Here is a 20,039-nt window from a genome sequence, read left to right as displayed (position 1 = left end):
TACAATGTGTTGCAAAGCCAATAAAGCTGTTTCGCATCTCATGAGTTCCAGAAACAAAGTCCATGTCCATTTGAGCAGAAAGTGGCTCAAATGTTGAAAATACAAAGGTGTGGTCTTACTATTCTTGTGCATATCAGCCGTGTAGCACATTAAAAGCAATTCCAGCACTATTTAAAATTGCTGAACTTCTTCCTCATGCGCTGAAGACAGATGCATTCACAACAACTTAGATGTCTAGCTGTCTGCAGCTTATACAGATGTATCCCTACAGCCCAGTGATCAAGGTGCTTACCTGAAACTGAAGGACAAGCACACACAGGGATTTGAACCCTAATGCTGAACTTAGAAATCAGTTATTTTCACAGCCCTGAGCTCATGAGCTAGTCTGGAAGATCAAGACAAAGGTTAGTAAATATTTGAATATTGAAGCAATTCATACTCCCTAGGAAGTCAACATAAAGATGTATAAAAGCCTGACCTGACGTGATGAAATATAGAGCAGGAACTGGAACCAAAAACTCTCTCATCTACCAGTCACTGCAGTAACAAGTTCTATACAAGGTGGTTACTGAGTGAAGGAACAGAAACATCTACCATTTCAACTGGCTTTTTAAAGAGAGTTTGTTGTCTCGGGAACTGTACAAACACAAAACAGGTTGCCTCTGTCTATTCAACCCCATTTTATATATGTGTGTGCGCAAAGATATAAGTTAACTAATACTACATACATGTCTCTGTAGCCATATGCGAATGATAACAGTACAGCTGAAACCCACAAAGAGGACCACAGGGCAATGATACAGATATGGGAAAAGAGATAAACAGTTTAAGACACATCTCACCAACTCTCTAACTGTCAATGGTTTTGTTTGTCACATAAACATAAAGGTGTTGATTACGGTAATCTTGTACATAGCCTACTGTAGTAATCCACACCTGAAAGCAGATTGCATGTTTCTTGCCCAGCCTCATCCAATCTTATCCCTAGTACAAAAAGATGAGGTGACTTCTCCATATGGAAAATACAAAAAAATATGGCTGATATTAACATATGGATTTGTCTACTACATTTCTTCAAACATCCTTGCCCTTCAATTCTGTTTAGCAAAATGGAAGCCACTTACCTATCTATTGCTTTATATTTGCTGTCAAGCATCACTCTGCTTACAGAGATTTGAAAATTAATGCATAAAAGAAGCTGTGTCATAATTTGACTCTGTCACATAATAGGGCAAAAGTGGTATGTGCTATCAAGGACAGGGAATTTTTCTGTGTGCTGTGTTGCACACTGCATTAATTCAACTAATTGAATTTTCAGAGTTTTCTTATACTAACAGAGAAATGTGAAAAAACACTGCCTAATGAAGAGAAAGACTGCACACATTTTAGCAACTCTAGGCTATATCAATTCATATTAAATCTACTTCAAATTTTTAAGTTAAAACCTTTTAAGGAATTGAAAATATTTAAGGTATTTTCAAAATAAAACCAGTTTCAAAAATATAAGAAAAGTTAACAGGAGTTCCTAGGTTTCCACTGCATTTGTTGTATTACAGCAAACAATTCCAGGTAAATGAATGACCTAGATAACTAAATCACTGCTAGTCATTAAAAAGGAAAGAACAAAGGATTGCAAGCTAAAAGGGAAAGTGAGGGTGAAACAAAGGAAAGAAAAAGATTTTTGAAAAGAAGGAATAAATGCCAATAAAATGTGGCATTGTGTGTGTTAGATGCATTCTATTTTTTTTTTGCACAGTGTTTTATCTTTTTTATCTGGTTTATCAGTGTATGAGTCACTTTACTCAAACCTTTGTTTTCAAATGTCCTTAACTTTATCTTGCTTTTGTCCTGAAATTGGAATGCTACTATTTCACGTGACAAAGTTTCTGTTTATGTGATAGTCTGTTACTTGGCTGTGGGCAATTTTTATCCTTCTAATTTAAAAATATGATTTTCCTTTTACCCTTGCCATCCTGAGGCATTTGGTCTAGCTGTGTGGTTAAAGTCGTCATTCACCTCTGAATCAAAAGATCAGTGAGAAGACAAAGTACTTCCTGAATTGACTTCACAGGCCAGAGAGAAAAGATGGCAGTAAGGAAAGCATCAGTCAAAGATAACATTTGTGTCTATGGCTGTCATGAAAAATATCTTTATATAACTAGACAAAAAAAAAAAGTAGGTCCTTTGCTAGAGTTGGCTGAATAATTCATTGTGAATAAATTATGCAGCAGATGTACTCCCAACACACTGCTTTTTGTTTGTTTGTTTGTGAACGGTTTGTGAACAGACCTTTTCTTCTGCTAATGTATTCCTTATTTGGAAGTGTTCACCAGAGTCTTTGTGCAAATCAAAGATGCTTCCCAAAAGGTATTTCATAGTAATGTTGGGCCAGTCATATGGTTCATCTAGCTCAGTGTTGTATCAGTGGTCTTCATAAAAACTTTAGAGTATAAGGAAATAACCTGACCTTCTGATTGAGATTCTTCTCTTCCTAAACCAGTGAACTTCCATGGCGAGAGTGCATCAAGGTTTCTTAGCAGAAGTGTTTGTATATTTGTTTGCCAAGTTACTTTTTGCCTCCCTGTGGCTAGGATTTTTCTGTTTAATTCCACCACAGTAATTAGACATGTTTTCCTGTTAAATTTGCTACTTGGTCCATTTTTATGTTGTGGACAATCATACCATCTTCATAGCTTTCGTGGTGGTCACTCGGTCATGTAGTCATACAAAACCATTTACTTATCGTCAAGGGCATTCACTCTAATATTTTTTATCTCTTTTTGAAGATTTTTATATACCTCAACCTTCACTCTTACAGTTTTTCTTAATTTAAATCATTTGAATCTTTCATTCTTTTTCAGTGGTCACCTTTTTAGATCGCTCATCTTTGCTGTTGTTGTTCCCTTTTCCCTCTCTGATATGATTCAGCAAAAATGTTGACCAGGGCTGAACAGAGTACTCCAGCTGAGGCTCTACGAAGTGGTATAAAGTTGAAAGATTTGCTTATATTTTTTGCAAGCTATATTCCATGTACAAAACTCAGTATGATGTTTTGCCTTCTTCAGAACAGCATGATATTTTTGATCATGTTCCGACTGTAGTCTATTTAATCCCTTGGACCTCTTTCCAAAAACTGCTACCTAGCCAGCTATTTCCCATCCTGTATTTGTGAAGTTGATTATTCTTACCTGTTTGTAATATCCCACACTTGTCTCTGTTGGATTCAAACCAGTTTTTCAAGACCGTTTCTCTCATTTACAATGACTATGCCCTCTGCTCGACTTTGGTGACACCCCAGCTGGAGTACTTCATTCAGCTCTGAAGCTCCCAACAGAAAAAGGATGTGAACCTATTGGAGTAGGTCCAGAAGAGGGCTGCAAAGGTCATTACAGGGCTGGAGGACCTCTCCTAAGAAGACAGGCAGAGACAGTTGGGGCTGTTCAGCCTGGGAAGAGAAGGCTCCAGGGAGACCATATAGCACCTTCCAGTGCCTATAGAGGGACTACAAGAAAGCTGGAGTGTTGCAGTCCGAAATTCGGATACCAACAGAAAAGGAACTGCTGGGATTAAACAGAAAACCTTGGGCAACAGAGGTTGAGGGAAATCCCTCAATCTGAACAACTGGACCTTCTTCCCAAGACCCATTGATGTACAACCATGTGGATTAACCTGGCTCCTGCAGCAGGATAAGGAAGGACTTTGAGATGAAATTATCAAACAGTGTTGAAACTCCTTTGTTTTCTCCCCCCTCCATGTAATCCTGGTTAAGGGAAATATTAATCAATTGTGTAACTGTAGCAGAAACCTGTGTAATCCTCTAGTTAACATAAAGCCATGCCCTAATTAACATAACTCGTCCTCCTCATTAACATTTCCAGCCCCCAAGACCCTTAAATTGCACTCGCCTGTTCAGTAAAGTATTCCAGTTTCTAACTCCATATCTGGGATCTTCTTAGCTTTCTGGACCCTTATGCTGAAGAGGAACTTTTTACAAGGGCCTGTAGTGATAGGGCCTGTAGTGTAGGACAGGGGGGAATAGCTTTAAACTGAAAAGGGTAGATTTAAATTAGACATTGTAGGAAATTCTGCCCAGAGCAGCTGTGGATGCCCCATCTCTGGAAGTGTTCAAGTCTGGGTTGGGTTAGGCTTTGAGCAACCTAATCCAGTAGAAGGTAGCCCTGCCCATGGCAGGGGAGTTGGAACTAGATGGTCTTTATGGTCCCTTCCAACCCAAACCAGTCTGTGATTCTGGCATTTTAAATTCTAGGTCTGTTTTCTATCTATTTCAGACATTCTCAGCTTCACTTCACATGCAGATTTAACAATCTGTTGTGGCTTGTTTGTTTCACTGTTTTGGTTGGGGGTTTTTATTATTTTATTGGCTTTCTGTTCTGTTATACATATCATTACTAATATATATTAAAAGGGTTCATAATCTGGACGGACCCTTTATAGGAATCTGTAAATCTTCTACTTGTGCTTCCTTTCCAAGCAAACAAGTCATAGCATATTTATTCTCCTCTTAAATCCCTCCTGAAGTGGAAGCATTCAAAGAAAAAAATTATTTTAGTATCTTCTAATGTGGAAGCTGTGATCTGTGTTCAACTTCTGTGATGTATTTTCAGCTCTCCAGGACCCTTTTCTTTGGGGTAGGCTGTGAAGAATGCTATAGATACGCTTGTGTAATGAATTTAGATACTATGTAATCCAGCTTCCTATTTAATTCTTAATCCTTTTTTCCTAAAAAGTCCAAACATGTATTAATATTTGTGTATCGTATCATGCAGTACTGATTTTCTTACAGAACTATCTCAATGACTCTTGGTCAACAATAATTCATTTGGATCATTTACTCAGCTAAGTCACTGGATGCTGTTTACTGTGCTGTCTGCTGTTGTCCTTGAATCTCACTGATTAGTCCAAGTCCAAGCTACAGCAAGAGACAGCTGCACAGCTCAGATAGCTTTCTCTGAGCTTATACTGTAGAAAATTGTGCTTCTAGTGATGAAATTCTCAAATAAAACCTGTTCTTCTGTCTTCCTCTCCCTTTCTCATATACTAAATAATAGATTATTACAATTAAATGACTACTTTTTAAAAATGAATAAAATAAAATTATTATTGTATAACAACAAAGATAATGATCAAGTTAGTTTTCCTGATATGAGAAAAGAACCCTAACAATATTTCTAAAGGGAGGAAACCATCTTCAAGTCAGTCAATCAGTTCAATTAGACTAAACGTGTACTCAGATTTAGGTTTATTTATGTATTTATTTTACCTTTTGGCACATATTGTTTGGTTCTACTCCTGACAGTTGCCAGCTGAGTAGTGCCTGTCATGTGTGGGAAACATTGTATACATAATGTCAAATCTACCAGCAATCAGTGTACTTTTGAAATCTAGCACTAATTATGGAGTAAAATTAAAAAGAGTTAAAGGAATGGTGAAGGGGAAACTCCACTTTTGTCCAAGAGCTGAAGATGTGGTACTACCTTCTGGAGAAACTGGGACATATAACTAAACTCCTAAAATTAGCAAAAGTGTTTTATTTTTGAGTATTTGTTTAAGGTTGGCCTTACCATTGAAGAACATTTATAATAGGTAATTACTGTTTCTTAAAAAACTCACAAAAATTTGTTGAACTATGTTTAAAATATTACCATTCTACATTAACTTTTCCAAACAAACTGAATACTTACAAATGTTTACATTTTCTGTTTGTTTTTTTTTTTAATAGCCTTCATAATAAATTACTGCATTTTCAGACTAACTGAAAATATATTTGATTCTTTTTTGTAGTCAATAGTGGGCTTAAATTGCTGGTACAAATTTACAATGTCTTGTTAAAAGAAGTTCTTAAACTTTTTTGTATCTTTCTATTAGTGTCTTCTGCTTTCCCATATTAACCTTTTATGAAGCGTGCCTGAGGAAATCAGTGAGTTTGCCTACATTCAGGGTAGGTTAATGCCAAAATGTTAATTCTCTATTTCACTTTCCTTCTGTTTTTCAAAATCTCTTCCTCTAAATATTTGCTCCACTGAGAAATACTTTTTAATATGATGTCCCAAAGGAATAAATGTCACTGATGTGAGTCTTACAGTCCCTATATCGGTAATTTCTTCATATTATTTCTTCAATAAAGAAGTTGCGGTGCTACCATTCATATTACCTGGCTGCTCTAAACTATATCATCTCCTATACTTGGATATTTCTTTTGGCCATGACCCACACAATGATTGGCAGAAAAAGATGAAAGGATCATTTATCTTGATGTACTGCCTCTGTTGTCATCAGGCCCTTCACACCACTATTTTCTATATTTGCCAACAGAGATATTGTATCTCATCTAACTAATTCACTTATAATAGCTTTGATGAATATGTAAGAGAAAATTAGTATATTCTGCATTGTATGGCAGTTTTTCAAATAGCCTGTAAATGTGAGGCTCATCTGATTAAGCACAGTTTTTTCACCATTGAACCATCTACATCTAAATTAACAATCTTAACCTCTCTTTACACTTAGCGGACAGTAGTTCTTGCGACTTGGTATAATCAGCCTAAAGTTGTAAATATGAATATCTCCGAGCAAATCATTTTTTATGATCAGTAAGCACAGTCTGGCTTTTAAGGAGGAAGATAGGATGAACATCATAACACGGTATTGTCTGATGTGTACTGAAAAACAGTATGCTTTAGGGGTAGTTTTAAGCATAAGTGTACCTGAAGATAAAAAAGTCTTTACATGAAATTCTCACACAGTGTAAAAATCAAGCTTGTGTCTGAATAAATTACATTAGCACGCTTGTATTGATTTACTAAAAAAAAGACTATTAAAGTGCAAGATGTCACATAAGGGTTAGCCATATTTGTTATTTTTAGGTAGACTAGTTGAATTTTATAAAACAAAAGTAATGATTGCACTTTGCTTTGTATGTGCACACCTTATTTGTAATGATTTCTGAATCATGTGACTATGTTTCTTTAAATTCAATGAGAGTGTTTGTTCATGTCTATTAATCTACGAGTCCCAAAACAGTAAGTAATTTTAATTTAAATATGACTATATAAAATCGTAATTATAATTGCTTTTAAAAGAAAGTCTCAATATAGAAGACTACACAGAGAATTATTGATCATTAGAGAAGAAGTCTTGCATTCACAGTATTAAATTTTTCAATGCTGGTCCTTCTTTTTTTATGTAAGCAGTTGTGCACCAGCTTTCTACTTCATAGGCAATGACATTGGATTTAAATCCCCTTTGTTTCAGAACCATCTTGCAATAACATTTTAAACCATTAATTTCAAGACCTATTGATTGTGACTATACCAGGTAACACAGCTCTAGTGAACAGTTGGGAAGAATTTCTCTTTACAAGTTCAACTTCTAAGAGGTCAGAATGGAAACAGTAATTTAATTGCTTCTCCACAAAACAACCAAACAAACAAATTAAAAGATGGGTATCTTTGCATTCCTGTGACTGGTAACCATGTGTAATCTGTGTCCATGTTGCCAACACTGTTATCTACCATTTGGATTGAATTTGGCCCTGCCGCTGCCTCACTGAGCTCCATGGGGCTAATTGCCGAGGGAGCTGCCTCTGAGAAACTGGAAAAGGCAAACTAATTCTGAGACTGTTCCCCCACCTACACTACTTATAATAGGAGAATTCAAAATGGTTTTAATGTGGATTTATACTGAAATAAAACAGTTCTATTAATCTCAAGTGAAAGTGAGTGGAGTGAAAGGAGAATCTAAATGCTTATGATTTGAAAACATGACCGAATATTCTATCATTATTACTGTAGAAGCTCCAGAACCAATTGACTGCTTCATCAACAATAACTTTTTTTTTAAAATGTTAGTGTGTCAAGTACTAATACACTTGAGAACTTCAGAATTACCTTATCTGTCATTAGTAGTAAACACTGTTTCATAGATTGAAGAACTATTATGCAGTACATTGTATGTAAGAATCAAAATAATTTATAACAATTTCAATCTATTTTACAATATGGGCATGCAGTATCTAAGAAATCTTGTTCAGGTAAATTTAAGAATTTGACTTGGGAGACCAAATCAAGGATACTCCAGTCTAAATTTGTTGTTCATCACTTCCTTGCTTTTCAGCATCAAACAGTTATGTCAAAACATTTCACTGTGATTTTAAGAAAGAATTAGATCAAAAAGATGCTGCCATAACACAATTCCCTCCATCTCGTTAGCAAATGTATTCATGACAGGATTTTCTGATTTTTGGATCATCAACTTCCCTGGTGAACACTGAGTATTCACTTATGTAAAGTGAAGCAAACACTGGATACTGATGTGATCTATCATTCACCACCATAGTATCTATGTACTAAAATCATAGCTTTCTATGTGCTACTTGTCTTTTTCCTCGTGGTTATAAATGAAACAGAATTCTGAAGATAATGATCTCTAAGGTTGGTAACTCAGTAAACAATAAAAAATACTGAAAAATATTTTTCTGATACGGAAATGACAGAAAAATGGTGAAGCTGTGAAGGTATCAGCTTCACTGTGGAGCAACCAACTCTGAAAGATAAGCAATTAGATATGAAATTTTTTTTAAACTGTGTATTTAAAAAAAAACAACAATATGCTCATCCAAAAATTGCCTACAGACCTACAGCTTTGAATATACTAATTGTAAGAAATAACTTTTAAAAATTAATAAGTGAGTGCAGGAAATAATATAATGCTAAATAAAAGTAATCTTGGTCTACCTTAAAATTTAAGAAGCTTGCTTCTTAAAAGTGAATGTTCTATAGGATGCTCCTTCAAACTACAAATAATGTATGCTGACACACCATGTAATCTTACTGTTAACATGTTTGTTTACTATTCCTTTTTAGTAGAAAATCCCCAAATGCAAACAAATTTCTGACACTATCCAGTTCATGTAAATGCAAAATCTTGCTGGATTCTCATCTTCCAAAATGCTCTAGTATTTAATCCACTATGCCAGTTTAGTCATTCCTATGGAAATGCATCATAACTGGTTTTCACGTCATCTCTACACTGTATTTTACTTTGAGTCTTAAATATCATTGCGTAAATATATTTAAAGGGATGCCTTGTACTTGATAATAAAGCAATCAAAAATTGAATAAATGGTGTGTCCAGCTAGGCATATTATTTCTTTGTTTTCTAATCCTTTTGTTGTGCTTCATTTTGTAAGTCCTCCATACAGCTGAATAGAAAACGTTATCAATAAAGGCAAGCCATTAATCCACCCATGACAAAAATTAAGATATATTTGTCCTTTAAGGCTGACTGCCTCTGTTCTGTTCAGCTATGGAGGTCAATAACCTGTAAGTGTTTAATGAATATTGCTGTAATGTTACTTTCATTATTGAATTAGAGATGGCTTTGAAGAAGACATAATAGTTTGATCTGGTTTTTTTATATTTATTAAACTTTCAAAAATCTATGAGTTCTATTTCTGAAGTTAATATTTTGAAAGAGGATGAATATTTACATAAGATTTACATAAGAAAAACATTTTAAATTTAAAATAAATAATAATCTTTCTGTCCATTAATGAATACATTTTTACTTTTGTAAGTCCTAGCAAATCTGAAGTAGATTTATTACTGTAGACTATTTCACAGTCTTGGGATTAAATTATTACCATGCAATTTTATATAAATATTTTATATATTCATTATTTCATGTTAGTTAGTTTTTAATATCAGCAGATTAAGAAAATGGAGAGGCCAATTAGAATCACAGAGATGTCACTGTTAACAGAATAAAAAATTTCAGATTTAAGGTTCATTCAGAAAATGAATTTAAACCCAGACTTAGATAATTGTTCTTCAAAGCAGTTAGTGGAAGCTTAAAAAGACATAAAACAAGATACTTTCAGTTCTGGTAAATGTACAGTGAACATGTCTGAGAATAAGTTTACCTCTAGCCATAACACTTTTACAGTGATCTACGGAAAATACCCCTATTAACTGTTTTCTAAACACACCAGACAACATATTGAAGAATATTTCTAGCCCTCAAACAGCCACTCAAATTGTACAAAGAGATCAAATGTTGGTATCTGAAATTATACTAGATATTTACACTGCTACATATTTTTCAAGTTACAGCAAAGAAAGAAAAGGAGGAGTCACCCTTTCTTCTGCCTCCATTGGTATGTGTTTTTTTTAAGTTACATAGTAGTATTGATGGCAGTTTTTTATAGGAAATATTACTACGTAGAAGGTTTCTACAGAAAATCTGATGTTCCAGTCTTCCTAACAAATCAGACCTAAACCCAGATTTCTTCAAAGCGTCAGTTGTACAATTCAACTGTATCAAAAGCCTTCTCCTTTGTTGAAAATTAATAATTCTTAAATAAACAATGAGATAATAAACTGCACAATGAGGACATACAGAAATCTAAATTATACTTTAAAGCCTCCTGTACTGTCCTAAGTTCATGTGCAAGACTCTTAGAGCAGGCAGCATCATAATACAGGGCACTGAACAGAGGTATAGCAGAAGATTCTTTGTTGATTATATGCTTTTTAAAAGTAAGTATGTACAGTTCTCAATTCTTTTGTGTTTCACAAAATCTTGCAATTCTCCTTTGTTTTCTCTTTTTCCTATATTCTACAGCAATATATCAGATATAGGTTAACCTAACTCATGGAACCATATAGACATACGTTTTGCCAATCTGTTTTGCCACTCCCCCCCATTAACGAGGATGGATTTAAGGAACCCAGACACCAACTTTAAAGAATAAGTGTATAACTTTACTACAATGCAAACCAGTAAAGAATTAAAAAAGAAACAAGGGCTTATGAAAGGATACACTTAGCAATGCATCTAATCATTACTACAAAAGTGTCTGGGTGATTAAGAGAGAGATACATCAGCAGTTACCCTGTAAAACTTTACTGTCATCCAGACCACACTTCAGCTGAGGAGGCCCCTGATCACAGTGAAGGTCTGGAGAACCCCTTCCTGATAACTGGGAAATCCTACACAGTGCGTCCACTCGCAGGGGAGGCCTCCATCTTTGCTGTGAGAGGGCTCAGCTTATATAGTGTTAAACAAACCAGCTTACATCACTTGATTGGTGTGCAAAAACAATCTGGCTGTCTTCTTTCCTTGGTTTTCCCCTAAAGCCTGGCTAGGCCCCAGAGGGAGACCAAGGGAGTCAATTTGGACTGACTACTACCAAATACACCCCTGGCCTTGACTAGTCTCTAAATAAAGAACTATGGCTACACTGATATCTCGAATATGAACCAACTCCGACCATGTGAGGCCTACTGCTCTCACGACCTTGAGAAAGGCATATTTATAACACATACGAGCTTACTAATTATTGATAATGTGCTATGCTAACAAGCATAAATGTATATTTGTACTGGGTTGACCCTGGCCGGATTCCAGCTATCCACTAAAGCCACTCTCTCACTCTCCCTCTACAACTGGACAGAGGAGAGAAAAAAAAACCAGCTAAGGATTCATGAGTTGAGATAACAGCTAGGAGAGGTCAGTTACTGATTACCTTCATGTGCAAAACAGACTCAAAGTTGGGATAGTACTTAAATTTATTAGGAACAGGATAAGACCCAAAGAGTGAGAAATAAAACAGCCTTAAAAACACATTCCCTCCTTCCACGTTCTCCCTCCTCCTCCCCAGTGGTGCAGGGAGACAGGGCATTGTCAGTTGTTGTTTCTGCTGCTGCTCAGAGAGAGGAGTCCTTCCCCTGCTCCTGTGGGTCCCTCCCATGGGAGACAGTCCTTGATGGACCTCTCCAGCGTGAGTCCATCCCTCAGGCAACAGTTCTTCCCAAACTGCTGTCCCGTGGGTCACTTCTCCATGGGGTGCAGTCCTTCATGAATGAGCTGTACCGATGTAGGTGCCCCACAGGGGCCACGAGTCCTACCCGGAAAAACCTGCTTCAGTGTGGGCTTCCCTCTCCGTGGGCTACAGGTCTCTGGCAGGACCCTGCTCCATCTTGGGCCTCCCACAGGGTCACAGCCTCCTTCAGGCATCCACCTGCTCCAGCATGGGGTTCTCCATGGGCTACAGGTGGGTCTCTGCACCCCAGTGGTCCTCCATGGGCTGCAGGGGCACAGCTGCTCCATCATGGTCTGCACCATGGTCTGCAGGGGCCTCAGCTCCAGCGCCTGGAGCACCTTCTTCCCCTCCTTCTGCACTGACCTTGGTGTCTACCTTGTTGTTCCCATGTTCTCACTCTGATTTTCCCTGGCTGGAATTCCTTTCTGCATCACAGCCTTCTGTTCTTAAATATGTTATCACGGAGGTGTTACTATTGCACCTAATTGGCTCGGCTTTGGCCAGCAGGAGGAAGTCCGTCCTGGAGTCAGCTGGCATTGGCTCCACTGGACAGGGGAAGCTTCTAGCAGCTTCTAACAGAAGCCACCCCTCTAACTCCCCCACCCCCACCCCCGGTACCAAAACCCAGCCACAGAAACCCACTACAGTATTCTTAAAACTTTACTAAGGATCATATAGCATCTTCGTTAATAAACCGATATATGACTAGATACAATACTAGGCTAAGTATGATATTAGGTTGAAAGATTCATCTATAGGTCAACTCCAACTCAGGCATACCCCCAGCATTACAACCTATCTGTATTGAGACTGTTGTCTTAGGCAGCTCAGCAGTCATTCCAGTTATTTTGCTCATATGACAACATCATGGTTATGTTTGTGTTTAAAAGGTTTTTTCCTTTAATTAAAGTTAAGCATGTGATAATGTTATTCTACAATATGATTCAAACTATCCTGAGATACTTATCCTCATAAATAACAGACACACATATTCTAACTAATGTTAGATTAGAAATACGAATAAGTAAGCGTATTAAATGATGGGGGGGAGAGAAAGTAAAAAAAAACCCAAGCAACACAATGGAACAATAAAATTAAAATTATTCTTGTAGTGTTCAGAAAGAGGTTAAATATACTAATATACCTGCTCTCCAAATGATACTGCAAACACTTTCAAATGGGAAGGAATAGAAAGGACAAAAGGAGTGCAAGGTGTTAGATACTAATACTTAGATTACCAATAATTCAACATTTTCATAGAACTTCTTCTGTTGACCATTAGAGATATGTAATTTTGAGTTAGAAAAGGAGAGATGCATATGCTTTTCAAAAATGTTGCCAAACTACTGACAAAATTAATACACGTGTGTGAAAGAACAATAATTGCAAGCCAGTTTCTCAGCACTGTGACAGGTCACCAATCTACTCTTTTTTCAGAGCTGTCTTTTAGAAATTACTGTTTCATTTAGTAGAATTTTTTTCTATCTGTTATGATTGCAATTAAAATATTTGTGATATGAAAAGGGTATTAAATGGAGCAGTGTTCTCTTTCCAGACATAATGCCAAGTGAGATCCACTCATCAGAGAAGGCTATTAACCTTTATACCTAGATCCTCACTTGTCAATATCCTTAACATTCATTCCAGTGATCATTTTATCAGAAAAATCTGATTCTTTTAGTCCCTCATTCCAGATCGTCAGTCACATCTGCTGAAACATCTAGCTTTCTTGATGGCCTTCTAAATGCAATATGTTGTAAACATAATGATCATAAATATATGAAACTGTGGAAGAGTATAATTTAAAAGGAACAAAATAACGAGATAAATAGCAGTGCTTCTATTTTTGCTTGATACTGATATTACTGTTTATATTGCTATGAAGCATTTTCATATATGATTACTCAAAATCTTCCTCAGTTAATGGATTCTGCCACTGAAGTTGTAGTTCGTCATTTTATAATGCCATACAACTCAAAATCTTCCTCACACATGTAAATCCCTGTAACTTGGAAATAAGTATGTGTTTTATTCCTAAACATACAACTAACTTGTACTGTGTGAAATGAATGCTATTCTTTCTTAACGTGTTTAGTCACGTCTTTTACTGTGGTATTTCTTCGGTGTCTGAGCTTGTTTCTATTTTAGCTGCAAGTTTCTCAGTAATTCCAGTGTCCTTTCTAACATATACTTTTTTCAATCCTACAACTCCTTAACCTTTCACAATTCATAGGATTGAATTCTGGTTGTTGTGACTTAAGAAAAGGGATTTAATTCCAGAGTCAAATATCTAAATGCAGATGACTATGCATAGTCTGTTTTCCTAGTTTAGTTCCTGGAAAGCTGGATCTCAATTTTATTGATCATACATATATTTTTAAAGCCATTTAAAGACCATGTGGTAACCATGGTAGATGATTCATGACCTAGGTATATAATACAGTGATTTAAAAACTGCTGCTTTAAAAACTGCTGCTCTTCTGTTGCTCAGTTCTGGGTCCCTCACTACGAGAAAGACATTGAGGTGATGAAGCCAGTCCAAAAAAGGGCAATGGAGCTGATGAAGGGTCTGTAGCACAAGTCTTATGAGAAGTGATTGAGGAAGCTGGGGTTGTTTGGCCTTGAGAAAAGGAGGCTCAGAGGAGACTGTATCACTCTCTAAAACTGCCTGAAAGGAGGTTGTAGCCAAGTGGGGGTCTGTCTCTTCTCCTAGGCAACCAGCAACAGGATGAGAGGACATAACCTCTAGCTGCACTAGGGGAGGTTCAGGCTGAACATTAGGACGAATTTCTTCACAGAAATGGTTGTCAAATGCTGGAACAGGCTGGCCAGGGAAGTGGTTGAGTCACCATCCCTAGAGGTATTCAAAAGCCATGTGGATGGGGCACTTGGGCATGTGGTTTAGTGGTGGACTTGGCAGTTCTGGGTTAATGGTAGAACTTAATGATCTTTTCCAACCCTAATGGTTGGAATTCTATGATTCTATGCCAGGAAGGATAGGCAAGGGTATCACAAATAGCATTCACATTAAGGCAACTGAAATTGGTACCTGTTTGACTTGAGCATTGGAGTCATAAAGCAGTTCAACTGATGAGGCGAGAAAAACCCCTTCGGTCCTGCTGGCTGTATTGACCAGCTCTCCACTGACTACAGTGGATGCTTAAGATTCTTAGCGCACATAATCACTGCTACGCTCCTAATAGACATAGGCAAGCTGAATCTTACCTGTGCTGTCTGTTTCTTTTTTCTCCAGATATTTTTTTACATAACCTTTTCCACCTCAGCAAATAATCTTTTAGTTCTATTTTTCTCAAATTCATTTATCATAAACTTAAATACTGGTTTTCTTTTTGTGTCCATCTGTTTTCCTCTCCTCCTAGTTTTCTGTTGTTTATATCTTTCCCACACTAATTGCCGTGGTTGTGATCCATTTGCTCCAAGTTAATTGTTTGCAGTGTAGATACCAATTCTAGAGATCCAGGTTTACCTCCCTTTATAGTCAGTGTAGGAAGACAGGCATTTTTAGAAAGAGATTATGCATTGCTTTATCTAGTAACTAAGAAGACAACAAATACGCTCCCAAGTGCCTATTTTATTCCACTGAAAATTTCTATTTAGAAAAACTCTTTGTGAATACAATGTGAGAGAGCAAGTTGAACAAGTTCTGGAAAGTTAGGGATTTTCCCTGTTTTATCAATAGTATTTAGTGCTCAAACCACAGATGAACTATCTATTTCTAATTTAATGCCAATTATCTAGTAGCACATCCACTCATATTTTACTTTTATACATATAGCCACAATGCTTGACTTACTAACCTCATGTGTGTTTCAAAACACTTTATTAAAAAAAAGAAATGAAAGAAAGACCCCTTGCGTGTAGTTTGTGTGTATTTTGCTGTTTGTTTTGGCATGCTGAAGAATAGAAGAGCCCAGGGAAAGCTCACTCATCTTTTGCAAACTTACCACTTAGCTGCCAATATTTGATCTCCAATCTTACATCTTGTTTATTCTGCTTGTAGTAAATTATCATTATGGCATTTTGCCTTTTGAACAGACTTCATTGATATAAAAATGTGCTTTCATCTGGCCAAGTGAAAAATATGTAATGTCTTGTAACAATGTTTCCAGTGAGAGTTCTTTTAGGACCCTTTTTAAAAATAATGAGATGGACATAACTACAAACAAATGAATATTCAGCAGTGCAGCCATTGTCAGTCCAAAATAGCTTGCAAGTTAATAAGAATGAAAAACAATTCTTGATCAGCTTTTGATTACAATTTTCGAAGTGATCCAAGCAACTCATACAAGACCAGACTTGTAATTTGGTTACTGGACTACAGATCGGCACGCATACTTGTGGCAAATCCCAGCTAATGTAGTGAATAGATTTAACAGTGTAAGAAACATAGAAATTCATAAAATTTCTGTGTGGAAGGAAGAAATTATAAGAATACATTAAACAATGAAAAATTTCAATACAATTAGAAAGGTGTATCAATAATTCCTCTTTATTCTATGTAATGTAGAGTTGAGAATTTAACAGACAGTGTGAAAACAAAAAGGCCCCAAATCTATTTTAGTTTGTTTTAATATATATTGCAATTTGTAGTGATGCCTTACTCTATTTCTAGAATGCACAGTTAACATATGTCAAGGAATATATTAATTTAGTTTTTAAAAATATATATTAATTCAATGTAATAATTCAATATTCTTTCAGGTTCTATTACTTTAAGGAGACTTTTACAGAGGTTTGAACTTGACCCAAACTGTCCACCATTCAGGCTGATTGTCACAATCTCTGTTTCAAATACAACCAGTGAACTCTAATATTACATAATCTGGAGGTATCCCCCAAAATAAGGGAAGAAAATTTCTCTTTTTTTCTCTTGCCCTTAGTGACCTCACGCTCCAGACTTTCTCATCTCTTTGGCAATGCACAATGGAGTGGGAAGGTTATGACAGGTGCTGACAGGACCATCACTCCAATCCCAAAAGAACGTAGTGATACTGTCCATGGTATACCAAAGGGTAGGGATGAAGGTCAATTCAATGCAATAATAAGTACTTTGTAGAGAGCATACCTCTAATTGTCATGGCCTGTTTACAGGGAGCTGTAATGATTATAGAGAAAAATTAAAAAAAAAAAACAATAAAACCCAAAAGCAAACACGAAAGCCCCCCATTCTTAAGGAAAAAAAGCCCCATACTTATTTAGAATTACCTGTGTGTGTACCTCTATGCAATTTGTGATTAGGCGTCCCTGATCTACAGATAAATTATAAGGAAGGTCTGATTCTAGTAGGTTAATATCAAATAAATTGCATGAATTTAAATTCATGCTTTAGGGTTTTGGACAATATCTGCCTGTCAGCAGTTACTTATATATTTGTATGGAGAGCAAATAATTTCATATTTTCTACATGTGAGATCGGAGTGTGTGTATTCTTTTCAACCATCTGGCACCAACTGACCATGGGGTGACCATTTGATCCATGTGGTAGAGTAGCTGAGCCAAGTATATGAACCCTTGGGGGCCAGTATTGTCTAACATCTTAATTAAAAACCAGGGTGATGGGCCAGAGTGCACCCTTAGCAAATTTGCTGACGATACAAAACTGGGAAGAGTGCTTCATACACCAAATGGCTGTTTCTTCAGAGGCCTCTCAAAAGGCTGGAGAAATGGACTGACAAGAGTCTCCTGAAGTTCAGCAAAGGAAAATGACTAGTCTTGCTTCTGGGGAGGAGTAACCCCAGGCACCAGTACCTGCTGGGGGCTGACTGGCTGGAAAGCAGCTCTTCAGAAAAAAACCCAGCAGTATTCCCTTCTGGCAAGGAAGGCCAGCTGCCTCCTGGGCTGGAAAAGCATCACCTGAAGATTGAAGGAAGAGATCCTTTGTCTCAGCTTTGGTGAGTTATATCTGGAGTTATGGGTCAAGGTCTGGTCTTTGCACTACAAGAGAGACGTGGACATGCCGGAGCCTGTCCAGCAAAGTGCTTTGAAGCTAATTAAGGACTGGAGAATTTCTCTCTGAGAGATAGGACTGTTCAACCTGGAGAAGTGGTGGTTCAGGGGCATCTTATACATGTATGTAAATACCTGGTGGGGGAGTAAGGTACAACAGAGCCAGGATCTTCTTGGTGATGCTCAGTAACAAAGGGTGATGTGCACAAACCGAAATTTTGGAAATTCCACCTAAACACAGGGAAAAGCTTTTTTAACTATGAGGATGGTCAAAGACTAAAACAGATTGCTCAGCAAAGTTGTAGTCTTCATCCTTGGAGATATTCTAAACTAAACTGAGCATCACCCTGAGCAACCTGCTGTAGCTTGAGCAGGTGGCTTGGACTAGATGATCTCCAGAGATGCCTTCTAAACTCAGCCATTTTTTAATTCTGTATGACTAATAGTAAATTTTAATGATAAAACTGATATATCTTTTAGCACTCATTATTATTGTCCTAACCAGAGAGAAAAAGAAATATAGAAAGCAACATAAACTGTATTTCTTTATCTGAAATACAGGGTGTTTCTTCTGAATTTTTTATGTGGAAACTTCCAGTCAGCACAAAGGGAATCTTGTCTGGGAGATTTCTTAAATAATGACTGTAACAAAAATCATTGTAATGAGCCTGTTTGGGATAGAATTTTTTTTTCTTCACAGTAACCTGAATGGTGCTGTGTTTTGGGTTTTTTTTCGTTTTTTTTGCTTGGTGGTTTTTTTTTTTTTTGTGATAGAACAATGGTGAAATCACTTCAGTGCTTTAGTTTCACTAATTAGGCTGTCTTTATCTCAACCCACATGCTTTTCTTGGTTTTGTCTTCCAATTCCCTCCCCCATTCTGATGAGGGAAAGTGAGAGAGCAACTGGGTAGGGACTTACCTGTCAGCTGGGTCAACCCACCACTGCAATCATGTAGACCATTTAGATCAAATACAGATATGAGCTCACATAATAATAAAACAAGAACTGAGGCTAAAAACAACTATCACAAACACATTAACTTTAGAAATTCTGTTATATTAAGCAAAGACAGAAATACCATAGAGATTTCATTAAATGTGGAGCTGTATTTTGTATCTGCTAGAGCAAGATTAGTGATATAATGACTCTCAATCACCAAGATTATTTAGATATCATTCACAAAATTACAGCAGTTCCAGACTTATGCTGTTTGAATATCTTACGATAGTATTCTATTTAATTGACTGTACACAACCTAAAAGTGGCAGTTTTGCATAATTATTTTTTATTTCAAATTTACTTCAGATTTACATTTGCATCCGAGAGACCGCAGAGCTAGGAGCAAAAGGGCAGTCAGCATGGCTTGAGAAAAATTGCAGGAGACAATCTTGCTTCTATCATCTGAGTTTTACTGGTAATGCCTAACACTCATGGGGCAAAAAAATTCATTAAATAGGCATGGAACTTACATATTACTTAGCACTAGCAGTCTGTTTGTTATGTAGGACTGATTTGTTTCTTTTGATCATCCCATGCCTTCTCTCCTTGCATCCTCTTAAATCACCTATTCCCTAAATGGGTGTGCAGCTCAGCTATCTGTTCCTTTGTTTGTCTTCACCTGGTGCCTGAAGTCAAAGGACTGAGTTGTACTTTTCAATTACTGAAAATTGCAAGTGAGAAGCAAGGCATATTAGTCCATCGGTTTAGGACAAAACTGGCTTTGCAAAGTGTGTTTCAGATCAAGTATCCTGCTGCAGCATTTTCTCTTTTTGAAATTTATACCAACAGTAAGACTATTTGAATGTAAGAATATTCATTCATGCAAAGTACACTGTTATTGTATATAGGCCAGATACTAGTGCAAAATACTCTGTTTTATTGAAAGGCAGGACCTGATGCCACCTTTCTAGCCACTGCTAGAAATGAAGACAAAGGTCTTATTTTCAGAAATGACAGAACTTTTCTAGCCAGATGCAGCTGGAGCAGCACTGATTTCCCAGAGGCTACTTAGCATCCTGTATTTGATATTCTAGCCACATTTTTGAAAATTTGGACTAGAAGATACCCCATTTTTCCTTGGTTTTATATTCAGAACTATCAGTGAGTAACATGTCTCTAGACTGGTCGGCAGATGTAGGACTACTTCATTATAGGTAGTGGTACTGTTTCCTAATCCAAGAGCAAAAGGTGTGTGTGCATCAGCTCCTACACACTACCCTGAATCTACTA

Source organism: Lepidothrix coronata, unplaced genomic scaffold (assembly GCF_001604755.1).
Source record: "Lepidothrix coronata isolate B3197 unplaced genomic scaffold, Lepidothrix_coronata-1.0 Scaffold60, whole genome shotgun sequence".
In the NCBI taxonomy this organism is placed as follows: Eukaryota; Metazoa; Chordata; class Aves; order Passeriformes; family Pipridae; genus Lepidothrix; species Lepidothrix coronata.
Note: the sequence above shows the minus strand (reverse complement) of the source record.